We start from the raw sequence: 14642 nt of genomic DNA, 5'->3' as shown, positions 1-14642 counted from the left end.
ATAACTTGACGACACTCTTGTGTCAGTCGACTGATAAATGGAAAGCTGTCAGCGTTCATAATGACCAAACTGAGATCTTTTCAACAGACTAGGCGTCCGCGCAATAGAGGAGAACGATTTCGATGTTCGTGGCCCTCCCATGTTTGTTTTTGGCAGAGTCCTGAGTTGGGAGTAGGTTAGGTTTAGCGGATTAAAGTTCCGCACTTCGGCTTTCGATGCTCCCCCCTACAAAAAAAAAAAAAAAAAAAAAAAAAAAAACTATTGCACCCCGAAAAAGTACGGTTTGATCAGGTTTATGGGACGGAAAGTGTCATTGGGCCGTACTTCTTCCAAGAATCAAAACCGGCATGTTACTTGAATGGTAATATCATCTCCTCAATGGATTTGAAAGACTTCTCGAACAATATGTGATTTAACAATGCCACAAACCACAAAGCGAATGTTACAGTCGATTTATTGAAAACCAAGTTTGGTGAACGTGTTATTTTTCGAAATGGCCCAGTCAATTGGTCGTGCGATTTGACGTCATTAGGCTATTTCCTGTGCGGCTACGTCAAGTCTATGGTCGATGCCAAAAAGCCAGCGACTATCGATGAACTTTGTATGAATATCGAACATGAAATTGCAGCAGTTTGGCCAAACTATGCTTGAAAATCGTCTAAAATTGGGTTCAGCGTCTGGACTTCTGCAAACCAGCCCGTAGTGGGCACGCAAAAGAAATCGCATGCCATACATAATGGCATCGAATATACTTGTTTTGTTTTATTGGACACCTTTCCTATATGATTTTCAATTCACCATAAGCTGAACATATAATAAAGGTGGGTGTGGCCCCACCCCCTAATATACTAATTATACCTCTGTCTAACAAACAACGACTGCCATACCAACCAAACTTGCCAGGAAGGAACTCCCCCAGCACTTTTCAAATAATAAGAAAATGTATGACATTGTATAATAATCACGCGCACTCTCATTCTTATGTTATCTTGTGACAATGGAATCAATCTAACATCGCGCTTACTTTCCATATATTACAATTTTCAATTTCATCTGAATCTTTCACTTGACAGCATGTGGAGCGTCTACCAATAGGGATAACGAGGTTTCGACAGTTCGTGGCGGCCATGTTTGTTTTTGGATTTTAGTAAGGTCTGCGATTTCGTCATGCCACGTGAATTGAGCTGAGCAACAACTTGCTACAACGCCTGGAAATTGCCCAAGTTTATTACGGAAATTAACAGTCTCCGAAAAATTCAGAAATTCACCTTCATCGTAAAATCATCTTCTCAGATAGATTTGAAAGACTTCTCGAACAAACAGATGAGGTAGAAAATGCCAATACCATCAATAGCGAGCTAAACGCGACGTTGACCGATGTTTTGAATTTAAGGTTATATGGTTAATAATTTATTTTAGATTTGTATACCGGACAGTGAAAAGATCAGAACAAATTTGTAGTCCTATTTCGACCATTTTCACACTGTCATATAGGAATATAAAAATAATGTCATTTGCTTTTGTTTTAAAAAACGGGTAAAATGGATCTATACTTCCTTCAGCTGTCATGTACCTAATATTTTGTCTTAAGCGGTTTGAGAGAGGACCTTTCGAACTTCCGGTTGACTATATTCTCTATATAATGAATCAATCTGTGAGTGATTTTAATGAAATTCAGAGAGCATATCTTCCCAATATCTTTGTGCTATCAAATGTATAAAATCGGGGTGAAAAGCTTCTCGTAGCTTCTATATGACTATTAGCAGGCCCGTCATCAATCATATGAAAGTTCGACGTCAACTAACAAACCTTTTGCCGAATACGTCGGTCAATGAGAGGTTGCGATCGACTACAACACGAGCAGGGTGAGGTAGATACCAAGAGTTGAAGAGGGAAACGAGGCGCAGGAGATGCAAAGATTCAGCAATAAACGGAAAGTTTTAAGACCAGAACATATCATTGTAGTACCCAAAGTGTCAAGTGCCTGATGCTTAGAGCATACTCAAGTTATGGGGAGAACAGTCCAATGGTAGGAACGGTGAACAGTAGTGAAAGTGTTACATCTGAAATTGGCGAACCCATTTCCCCAATCGATGGCAATGTAATAGATGTTCCATTACGCGACTATGATAAGGTTCGAATGGCAATTACCTGCTTGAAAAACAACAAAACGACAGGGGCCGATGGATTACTAGCCGCGCTATGCAAATTGGGCGGCGAAGAATTGACAGGGTGATGCATCAGTTTCTTTGCAAGATATGGTCGGCTGAAAGCATGCCTGACGAATGAAATTTAAGTGTGCTATGCCTAAAGAACAAGAAGAAGGACCCCACAATCTGCGTCAATTGCTGTGTGATTAGCCTCTTTAATATAGCATATGAGGTCTTATAAAGCGTAGTGTGTGAAAGATTGAAGCCCATCGTCAACAAACTGATTGGACCTTATCAGTGTGGCTTTAGACCTTGAAAGTCTATCATCGACCAGATTTTCACAATGCGACAAATCTTGAAACTAAAATGACACACTCCGCCTCTTCGTCGATTTCAAAACTGCTTTCGACATGCCGCGATGTCTGAATTTGGTATCCCCACAAAACTAATAAGGCTGTGTAAGCTGATGTTAAACAATGCAACTTTACTGTTCACAATCATAACTTCGAAGTTGTAGAAAACTTCTTCCATCTTGGAAGCATTATTAACACCAACAACAGTGTCAAGTTCGAAATCCAACGCAGAATAACTCTTGCCAACAGGTGCTACTTCGGTCTGAGTAGGCAAATTGAAAAGTAAAGTCCTCTCTCGACGACCAAAGACCAAACACTACAAGTCCGTCATCGTTCCAGTCCTGCTATATGGTGCCGCGGCATGGACAATGACTTAATCTGATGAGTAGGCTTTAAGAGTATTGGAGATACAGTTTTTGCGGAAGATTTATGCTCCTTTGCGCATTGGCAACGGCGAAGACCACAGTCGATGGAATGTATATACTCGTAGTATAGTACGTATACATAGTTCAGCGAATCAAGAGACAGCGGCTGCGCTGGGTAGTCCATGGTGTCCGGATGGAAGGGAGGTTAACGCTATTTCTTGCTCTTATTTAAAATAATATCAAAACATGGTTAAATTGTGTGAGGTGCTTTGGCTAATCCGCAAGAAGGCTAACAGAGATCAGAGTTGTACTCTTGCGGGTAGTCGAAAAGGCTCCTGTAAAGTCGTTCGATTTCCGTTAATTCCCCTGGATGTCTAACGTTGTAAGATAAAAGCCGTTTTAGCCTCGATCTCGCAATATCGGGACAGTTGAGAAGGTAGCGTTTAGATGATAACCTACTTCTCCAAGTATCATCCCAGATTTTAGTTTTTTTTTTATTTTACCGCATGAATTCCTGTCGGACAATGACCGATTAGTAAAAGGTGAACTTAGCTCACCGAGCGCTTTATGAAAACTTAATGCCTAAGGCACCACAATTTAATTTCGCATATGAGAGCGGTAGTATTATATCATCGTCTAACTAAACACACGGAATATTAAACAATCAATATGTTACTTTGATTATCGTGAATACTATTTAATGTCATGTCTTAAATACTAAATACTAAACTAGTATTGATTTTAATTTTTTTTTAATATGGAAATACTATTTTGCCGTCGGCCACAACTCAAGCCATAAGTAAATATGAAATTTTAATTAATTTTTCCCCATCAACTCAAGGCAAATATGTTTCTTAAAGTGAACCCTATGACATGGCCGCAAGTGAATGATGCCAGCATCTAGTTTATGTGTGCGGTCAGAGTTCGTTGGCCAATGTCAAGATATTCGTTTGAGATACAACAAAAAAAAAAGTTAAAAATAAATGTGTTTTTGTCGAGTGATACTTGTAATTAAAAACCATCAAAAATTCCATCAAAGTGTTGGCCAAGCTTTGCCTTAACATTTTTGCTGTTGTGCTTTTACCAGCCAAAGGTACGCCAAACGCACACACACTAACACCATTTCTTACAAACACATCTACAGCATTTCTGCTGCCGCTTGCCGTTGTCTCATCGTTTTGCTGTGGCTTTTATGCCACAGCGCAGCCAGGCGTTGCCAACATCTTATTGTGAAAATATTTTTTAATTCCATTTTTCTTATAAATTGGCTACTTGTTTGATTGCCATTAAGTGTACGAGAGTGGTTATTCAAAAGAGCGTAGTAAAATCGGAAATGTCCCTTTGCCGATGAAGCCTTTTGCAGCAGCCACGTTTGGATGCGAACATTCTTTCAATAGCGGCTGTGGGGAGCGAGAGTTCGTTAGAGAGCGCTATGCAACAGTATGTGCAAACAAGCGCATTAATTGCAAGAAGTGCTAGTTGGTAGTAATGGAAAAAATTAAAAAAGTCTATAAGAAATGGCAAGCAGCTTAGAAGTGGTTAATGTGAAAGTGCAACAAAATGTATAAAGAATAAAAAAAATCATGAAAAAAGTTAATTTTAGTGAAACTATAATACCCTTCACGGTTGTATTTTTATACTCCTTTAACATGTTGCTACAGAGTATAATAGTTTTTTTCACCGGACGGTTGTTTGTATCGCTTAAAAATAACGGTAGCAGTAAGTAGTAAGTGCCCCAGTAGGCTAAGCCTTTTGGAAAAAGGGGCGCTACCCTGCCCTCTAAGAAGTTTAAGGTATACTATACATATATATCCCAAACCACATAAAATGAAATATGCAAATTTGCTCGGGGTTGATCCTAAAATAACCACTAACGACAGCACGAAAATGAAAATTTTACATTCAGGATGATTAATTTGACTTCTAGGGTGAAACAAAAAGTCTCTATGCGAGCGAGAGTCAAAATGGGAGGATGAACGTGGCATCACACCCATTCGGTGAACATCCATATCTCAAGACCGACCCGACTCATATCGACCAAGTTTGGTACGTAATATTATTTTTGCTATGTTTCAGTGCGACTACAAACACGAATACTTTCCATATAACACAATTTGAAATTCCATTTAACTCTTCCACTTTCCACTATGGAAATAATTCACCAATGAATGTATCGGCATAGAATTTTGTCGGAATGATGCGCTTAAACTAAACCAACCTCGTACCAAAAATTATCTAAATCGGATCAAAACTTTTGAAGCCTCCAGGGACCGAATATGGACCAAAGTTGCAATTGCGAGCTTTTTATCAAAAACATCCATCATTTTGTTAGTTACACCATAGAAATTCGGAGAGATTCATTTTCAAACAATTGTATGCCTGTATGTAAAAATGGGTTGAATCGGATTAATAATTTCTGTAGCCCCATATTTTAACAAAAATATTTCCGAACTTCCAGTTAACTTTATACGACATATTGCGGTAAAAGCCAGTTGAAAACTTATTCTAGACCCCATATAGGTTACATTACACCAGAAATTATGTTCCTTGCTTTGATCCTGGCTAGTTGCGAGGCAATAAACTTGGTTGAGGCGGCTAATGTCAGTTTAGGACATGTATCCTCGTTCAACAAAAGTCGTCTTGGAAAAGCTGGAGAATGGAGGAGAAAGTGCTTGGATCTTTCTACCTCGCTTTCTTTCACACATTTTATAGTTCACATTTTACAGTTCCCGTGTGAGTGGATTTAGAAACCCTACGATTGCGGCAAGACTAACTTTGCTAAAGGCAAGTAGTTCAGTAGATTTGCTACGTACGGCTCCAACGTAAAGGAACCTCACAGTCGCAAAGTCATCAACCAACGCCTTCTAAGCGCACGGCAGGTTCGTAGGTCCTGTACTAGAACTCAAGCTGACAACGGCGATACAACTCCTTCCTATTCCGGTAAGAACTAGGAAAGGGTACCCCTCTTGTTTGCCCATCGTCTACGCTTTGAAGTGCTTGATGCTAGTGAGGAGAGACTAACTTGAAACACACTGTTTGCGAGCTCAACGCTCTGCTGTCGGAGTGAATGTAAGTATGAAAGTATTTTAAAACCAACTAGTTCTGCCTGAAAAACAGTATAGTAGCCCGGTAACCTTAAGCTATACTTGACAAAGAACCCTTTACAGGAAACTCTCCTCTAACCTACCCTCTTCATTACGACCCATTCGTGGAAAAGCTCACTGCGCCTCTTCGCCCCGTCCAAATATCACTCGTCGGTATGTGAGCGAAGAAACAGTCATGAGAAGTAGTCTCTGCGATTCAGTGGACTAATTTTTTAAAGATGCAATTGAAGTAGGAGAAAATCTCAGCGTGACTCTGTTTAGTCCTCTTCATACATATATAACAACCGAATACCGAATACTTACCTGAAAATTCCAAACAGCCTTACTTAAAAAGCCAAATATCTCGAGATGTATTAATGATAGCGATTTTGACCTTGGACCTTTTTTGTAGCAAATAAAATTTCCTACAAGCTTGTTATTTAGATTTTTTCTATAGCTCTTGTTATTTACAAGATATATACAAAAAAATGCGAATTTCGTGGAAAAATCAGGTTTAGAGCCCCGTACTACCTCGCCGGTGTGAGTTTCGACTTTGTCGCAATAAGCCCTTTTTTAAAGTATTCAATTCAGAGGCATATGTATCTAAAGTCAAAGTGATGCCATAAAAAGCCTGTGAGGTATAGAAATTTAAAGAGAAGAAATCACGATTGTCGTGTATTTTCAATGAAACATTTTTATATGCCTTGGTACAGTCCTTAATGTTAATATTAAGGGCTTAAATTTTCAGAGAATTTTTTTAGGGTATTTCCAAGGAAATTTCATGAGGGGATTGAAAAAAAAATAATAGTTCAAAAAACAAACACCGTAATATATACATTATAGAGCCTCTGAGTTTTGCTTCTGGGTACAAACTGCATGACAAACTTAATACACATTGTGCAGGGTATAATAAAATAAAATATTAATAATACAAAACAAAAGACAAATTTTCCAGTTCGCAACCGAATAATCAAAAGAGACATTTTTATTTACGCAATTCTTTCAATCATGGTTTACCTTTGCCAATTAGTATTTAAGCACATTAATGGAAATTCCGCTGACCAACAGCAAGCGCCTTGAAGTGTGCTTAATTTTTAGTTTGTGGTGTCTTTGCTGCAGCAAGAAATTGCGTTATAGCTGTGTTCGGCTACGTACTGCTTTGTAGTTGAGAGAAGCTATGTGCCAGTCTAACTAAAGGATTTTTTTTTAAATCTTTAAATCTATAACTTTCCTCGTGCGATTTGCTGGCATAACTTGATTATTATTGCATTGCTCTAACATTGGTCTAATAACTAGCGCTTTAGAAAATTCTGCAACTCTAAAAAATAAATTTTGCTCTGGTTTAATTGAAGATAACTGAAAAAGTCTACTAGTAGAGCCACATTGTAAGGCAGGATAGTTTGAAAAATAATCTTCCTGGAATTTAACCATCTTATTATTCCGGATTTTTATTTGACATCAATGAATAAATTAGAGCAAGTGTAACATACAACAGCTGTTGGGCTAAATTGCAAGCAACAACACAAGATGTCACAATTCGTTGATTATTATGACATTTTTGAAGATTCCAAATTATCAGCGTATTGACATAATCTGCATTGTTGGTGTTATTTTTGCTTGGAAACAATCTCTGCCACTTCAAACACATACACTCAGTTAACGAAATGCAACATGGAGCTTTAGGAAAGCCGCGTGCTTCACATGCTGTTCAATGCCTAAGTGATGGAGTTTACATTCAACACTCAAGCGAATTTCCTTGAATTACTGAAATTTAAAGATTTGCGTTTCTACATAATCCGAAAGTTTCTCCCTTCTCAAGCTGTGTGTTTTATTGAAATGTTACAACTGTCTTCCCCCTCATCATTTAATAGCCAAAGCATATTTTAATAAGCACAACACAGGTCGTAAGGTGAAACCCGCAGCTGAGCTAAACAACTGCGAGCTTCCTAAGGATTAGGCATAAGCGCTCAATCACCCCCAAAATGCTGCGAATCGCGCTCGTGTGCTTGGATGGGGTTGAATTTGGTTCACTATTGCCGCTTGGCAAAATTCAGCGCCGTCCTTTTTCAACATGCCGCGCAAAGTGGCTAATTTGGTTGCTTTGATTTTATTTATTGCGGCTTTCGTTGTTATTATTAAATTTCAGGTTCATTTGTTGTAATCCAGTTAGGATGGTGCATATTAACTGAGGGGGAAAAGGAAATGGTGTTGATGGAAACGGTCGCGCCTAGCTGGAGTCTGATTGAGCCTGTAGTATTAATAATGCCTTCGGTTGAGCTCGTCTACTGTCAGATGCTTTGAAAAGGAAGCTTCCAAAATAACCTATTAGCATCTAAGAGGTATTGAAGGATTTTAAAAATACTTAACTTTTTTGATTACCGTCAAAAAAGCAACTGTAAATAAATAAATATAATACGTAGGTCGCCTTTTATATTTCGGGATTAGAGATTAGAAAAAATTAATGATCGAAAATCGCTTTATTGTTCTTCAAAATATTCTCCAATAAGTTTGATACATATACCTTTGCATGCGTTTGAATCATATTTCATAACACTTTTGCTACTCTGATTGAGGTATCTCCAAAACATGTCACAAGATGCATTCAGCTGTTTTATCAGGTCGCGAAAAGCGTTCACATCTTAGTTTATTTTTTATGAACGGGAGAAAAGAAGTCATCCGGACCCAAGTCAGGACTATACGGTGGATAACTCATGAAATCATGGTTTTGAGTACTCAAAAATGCAGGTGTTTCAGTTGATGTGTGAGAGCTAGTGTTGTGCTGAAAAGTAATCCGTATTATGCGATTGGGTTTTCTAATTTCTTGATAGACAAAGGTCAAAGGAATAATTGTGTATCACTTAGAAATTACTATTCTGTGTTGCTCTGACGGTATAGTTACGATACATCCAGTTCTTCCAAAAAACATTTTTTGTTGTATTCGACTTATCATGAAACCCCCACACAGTCGACTGCTCTTTACTTTCGGTCGCTTACTTATTATTGTTTTAGTTATTTTATAGAATGTTGATGGACTTTAAAGAAGTCTGGTCTCATCTTGGCATATCTTCTTCTGCTTTAATAGCGTAGACATTGTCGTTAGCCATTTGTCACCAATTCGAGATACCAAGTGTATCCAGGTACTTCTTCACCTGATCTCTCCAACAGAGTGGATGTGTACTTCTTCCGGCGGGTGCAGTGTCGAATGCCTTTAGCGCTGTAGTGTTTTCATTCATACGGATGACATGATCTAGCCAGCGTAGTGGCTGTCTCTTATTTCACTGAGCTATGTCAATATCGTCGTATAACTCGTACAGCTCATCGTTCCATCGAATTCGATATTCGCCATTGCCAATGCCCAAAGGACCATAAATCTTCCGCAGAACCTCTATATGAGTGACTTGTAGTATTTGGTATTTGTTCGTCTAGAGAGGGCTTCACTTCTCGATTGCCTACTCAATCAGAAGTAGCACCTGTTGGCTTGACTTTGTTTTTGGGGTTAATAATGGTCCAATCCAGACGAAATTATCTACGACTTCGAAGTTATAACTTTCAACAGTGACGTGGGAGCCTAGTCGCGAGTGCGATGACTGTTTGTTTGATGACAGGAGATATTTCGTCTTGCCTTCGTTCACTACCAGACCCATTTGCTTCGCTTCCTTATCCAGTCTGGAGAAAGCAGACCTAACGGCGCTGTTGTTGAGGCCACTCACATCAATATCATCGACGTACTCAGAAGCTGGACACACTTATAGAACTATTATACCTTCTCGATTCAGATCTGCAGCTCGAATTATTTTCTCCAGTAGATTAAAGAAGTCGCACGATAGAGTTTAAACTTTTCTGAAACCTCAATATCAGTTTAGACGGCCGTATTGATTTTTCGGGGATACCAAATTCATTTATGCGCATAACCAAACTTATTTGATTTGTCTCCATATATAGTCTCAAAAAAGGGTCTATCTTCAGAACGTCTTCAATGTAAAACTACACACTATCACAATAATTATGGTAGAGGATTGGTAGGTGGTTGGTGTTCTCTCGTTTTCTGACTATTTGCAGCACTCAATAAAAATGAAGCTTTTTGAAATTCAAAGCATACCAGCTGGGATTTAAACAGAAAGATAGTAGCGAGAAGTTAACTTAAACTAACAAGTAAGGAAGGTCTAAGTTCGGGTGTCACCGAATATTTTATACTCGCATGATAAAGTGATAATCGAGATTTCATTATCCGTCATTTACATATTTTTCAAATACCGTATTTGTGTAAAGTTTTATTCCGCTATCATCATTGGTTCCTAATATATATACAGAGAAGGCATCAGATGGAATTCAAAATAGCTTTATATTGGAAGAAGGCGTGGTTGTGAACCGATTTCATCCATATTTCGTACATGTCATCAGGGTGTTAACAAAATATTATATACCGAATTTCATTGAAATCGGTCTAGTAGTTCCCGAGATATGGTTTTTGGTCCATAAGTGGGCAACGCCACGCCCATTTTCAATTTTTAAAAAAAGCCTGGGTGCAGCTTCCTTCTGCCATTTTTTCCGTAAAATTTAGTGTTTCTGACGTTTTTTGTGAGTCGGTTAACGCACTTTTAGTGATTTTCAACATAACCTTTGTATGGGAGGTGGGCGTGGTTATTATCCGATTTATTCCATTTTTGAACTGTATATGGAAATGCCTGAAGAAAACGACTCTGTAGAGTTTGGTTGACATAGCTATAGTAGTTTCCGAGATATGTACAAAAAACTTAGTAGGGGCGGGGCCACGCCCACTTTTCCAAAAAAACTGCGACCAAATATGCCCCTCCCTAATGCGATCCTTTGTGCCAAATTTCACTTTAATATCTTTATTTATGGCTTAGTTATGACATTTTATAGGTTTTCGGTTTCCGCCATTTTGTGGGCGTGGCAGTGGGCCGATTTTGCCCATCTTCGAACTTTACCTTCTTATGGAGCCAAGGAATACGTGTACCAAGTTTTATGACGATATCTCAATTTTTACTCAAGTTACAGCTTGCAGAGAGACAGACGGCCGGATTTCAACTCTACTCGTCACCCTGATCACTTTGGTATATACATATAACCCTATATCTGACTCTTTTAGTTTTAGAACTTACAAACAACCGTTACGTGAACAAAACTATAATATTCTCCTTAGCAACTTTGTAGCGAGAGTATAAAAACTTGTGACTAAATCTCTGAACTGGGTGAAGGAATCATCACTCTTACGAATAAACAACAAAATGCTTCATCGTCCATTTTGTCTCTCAACGACACAGTTTTTATATTGATAGCCTTTTCTTAAGCAGGAAATCTTTTTTAGGCCATTTGCAAGCAATAAATGACTTGAAGAGTTAATTCCCAAATCTGAATGAGATCTTTATATTTTGAATAACATTTTAGTCCAAAGAACGCTCTCTTGCCCCCAACAAGAGGAAGTCAAGCGCTGTCTCCGCTAAACATCGCCGCATCATCCTTCTTGGCATTGATTATGGCCACAGTATTATAAGGAAAACCCCTGCTCTAAATGTACTGATCGGACCTTAGCAGTGCGGCTTTAGATCTGGCAAATCCTTTGTAGATCACGCTTTTGCAGTATGCCAATTACTGATGAATTCGAGAGACAGACCAACACTCATCATCTTTCGGTCGACCTGATAGCTGATTTCGATAGTCCTGTCAATAGCTGACCATTCAACATGTGTACTTTCTGTATACCTGCAAAACTCATAAAGTAATCGCCAATATCGTTGGGCACAACCATCAGCTCTGACAAATTAGTTATGGAGTTCTCAGCTAATCTGATGCACGCAAATGACATTGATATCATGGGTGGTAACGACAGAGCCGTCAGGAAGCCTTTACAATTAAGAAAAGCAGCAAAAGCAGGTCTTGTGTTGAAAGAGGACAAGACAAAGTACCTGGAGGACACACGTAAAAACTTCTGCCGTCTTGGGAATTAAGACACTATTGGCAGCAAATAAATTCGAAAAAGTGAAGGGCTTTCTCTATTTTAGAACTAGCATAAATACTACCATCAATCAACGACGAGGGATCAATCGCAGAATAAACCTTGCCAACAGATATTATTTTGTAATCGGTCGGCAATTGTGTAGCATGTCCCTTCCCAACATATAAAAATTACGCTCTATACTTATATCTATTATCATTTTCGTTCTATTACACGGCGCAGAAACTGTTCTCCGTAAGGTCTTTGTGCGCTGAGTACCGAAAAATATGAAACCACTTTACTGAGCTCTACAGCTGCATGGATAAACTTAAGTGCATAAAAATGAAACCAATGCGCTAGTTAGTTCATATTGCACATATGGAAGAAAATAGTCTCATGAGTGGACAAAGGAAGCAAAGACGCCCACATATTCAATAGAATGACCAATTGTATAGAGTCTTGTCTGCACTTGGGATGTACAACTGGTGGAACCTAGCGAATTATAGAGGAAAGTGGTGCAAGAGTTGTGTTCGCGACCCAAATCGAATCACCGTTATAGTGCCAAAGAAGGAGAAGCACTATTTCGTATAAAAAGCCACAGACACTATAAACAGAGTATTAAATTCCAGAATTTGCTAAGATGAGTTGAAGTCATGTCGTCTAGAGTAGAAATGGAACATAACGTGAGTCTTTGCTGTTAACCATGTCTTAAGTATACTGAGTACACTTAAAAAGTTCTAAGTCAATAGTTTTCTACTTTTTTGGTTTTGGTGTGTTATAAGAAAAAGAAATTTTAGACAAGTAGTTTTCAAAAAAAATAAAGCGAATATAATTTAATGGACAAGAATGTAGTTTTACTATAGAGATAAGGGTCTATCGTTAGGTTTTAGAAATGATTTAGACAAGTGACCGTCATTTTTAAAGAAATATGGACCATTAATTCCCTCTGCCCACAGAGCGCAATAAACAGTGAATTTTGCCACGACGTCTGAACAAGAGCTTTGGATTACCTTCACTCCAATTGCGAGGCATTTATTTATTAACGTACCCAATCTAAAAAAGTGAGCTTCATCGCTAAACAAAATTGTTCGCGAAAATCGGCTTCGATGGCCATCTCGTTTCGAGCACATTCACCGAACGTGTGATGCGTGTGAAGATCGTTAGGCTTCCATTTCTGCGCAAGTTGGATTTTGTATGCCCTCAAATCCGGATATTTCTGCAAAATCTTCAATAAAGTGGATAGGCACAGCTCCAATTGTTAATTTTGATGGCGGTTGGACACATTCAGGTCTTCTGCGATACTCTGCTCTACAGCAGCAATGGCTTCTTTGGTGCGCACTACGGTGTCTTCGAAAAACTGGATTATCCCTTGGAGTAAACGTTGTTCATCATCTTATTAAATTCTACAACACCTCTAAAATATTGTCCTAAATTTTCAAGTTGATCCGAGTAATAGTTTCGGAGACGCAGCCTTGAGAACTTATGCGCTCGAAGCTAGCTAGGCTAAGTGCACCGTCTTTAAACGCGAAACTGTGTTTTGAAGTCGGTTGGCAAGATTTCTCAAGAACTACTCAACCGATCTTCATGAAATTTTACGCAGGTCTTTGAGATACAATTCTTAAAGACTTGGACGAGGGATGTTTTTTCAATTACAACTATTTGAAGAAAAAAATGTCTAGAAATTTTCACCGAAATTTTGGTTTTTTTGTAAAAATGTTTGCCAAAAATCCAATTTTCAGTTTTTTTTCCTTCGTTCATCCTGTAAGGAGTTATCCTGCTAACGCGGGCGCTTCTTTTTTCTAAGAGTCACGGGAAATAACGTCGCAATGGCTGAGTTTGAAATATTTTTTCCATAAATTTCAGAATTTCTTTGATAATGTTTTATGTTCGTAACAATAAAAAATTCGAATAAAATAATTCTTTTTATATGTGAAAAAAAAATTTCAGAAAAGTTTGTTTTTTACCTGGCCGATTACTGGACATAGTGTGCAATGCGTCGCCCGAATTGAGTTTCCTGTGGCAGTATCCGGAAGCCCGTCATCAAGCCAAGAGCTATATTTTATCAACACGCGAAATTCGTTTTATCCATTATTTTCCAAGTTTTGTTACTTTTTTGAAAATAGTATAAATCACAAACCAATGATCCGACAGATGCCAAATTTATACCCACGCTTTTTGAAGGTGAGGGCTAATTAAAAATCATATGGATTTAATTCTAGTAGTTAGCATGTGTCAGAGGGTTAAAGTAACCGATTCGAAAAGGTGGTCTGGAGTTAGTCTGTGCATTATGAGAGTGCAAAAATATATCCCTTTCATGCACGACGTTGCCTTAAGCAACATTTACATATATCACTTCTAAGTCTAAGTAAGATCGGTTTTGCATTATGTAATCGGTGTATTGTAAGCTCTCTTGAATTGGTCTATCGAAGCTATGCAAACATTCAAACGCGTTTTTTGTAGAGTGAAATTGTCAAAATCGCGAATTGTCAAAATCAGAAAAAAAGCATGCGCATAAATGTTTAAAAAGATTAAAATATCTGTTTTATTGTAAAACCAAGGAAACAACATAAATTAATAAAGGTAATAAAGTTATTAATAATAAAAATAAATCATTGGAAAAGTGTTTAGTTTGTTTAAAATAATTTTGTAAAAGTGCTGTTGTCTATAGGCAACATCCTGTAACTAACGAACCAGGACACTAAGGACTTTTAAATTTTTATCATTTCATACTTGAG

Source organism: Bactrocera neohumeralis, chromosome 3 (assembly GCF_024586455.1).
Source record: "Bactrocera neohumeralis isolate Rockhampton chromosome 3, APGP_CSIRO_Bneo_wtdbg2-racon-allhic-juicebox.fasta_v2, whole genome shotgun sequence".
NCBI lineage: Eukaryota > Metazoa > Arthropoda > Insecta > Diptera > Tephritidae > Bactrocera > Bactrocera neohumeralis.
Note: the sequence above shows the minus strand (reverse complement) of the source record.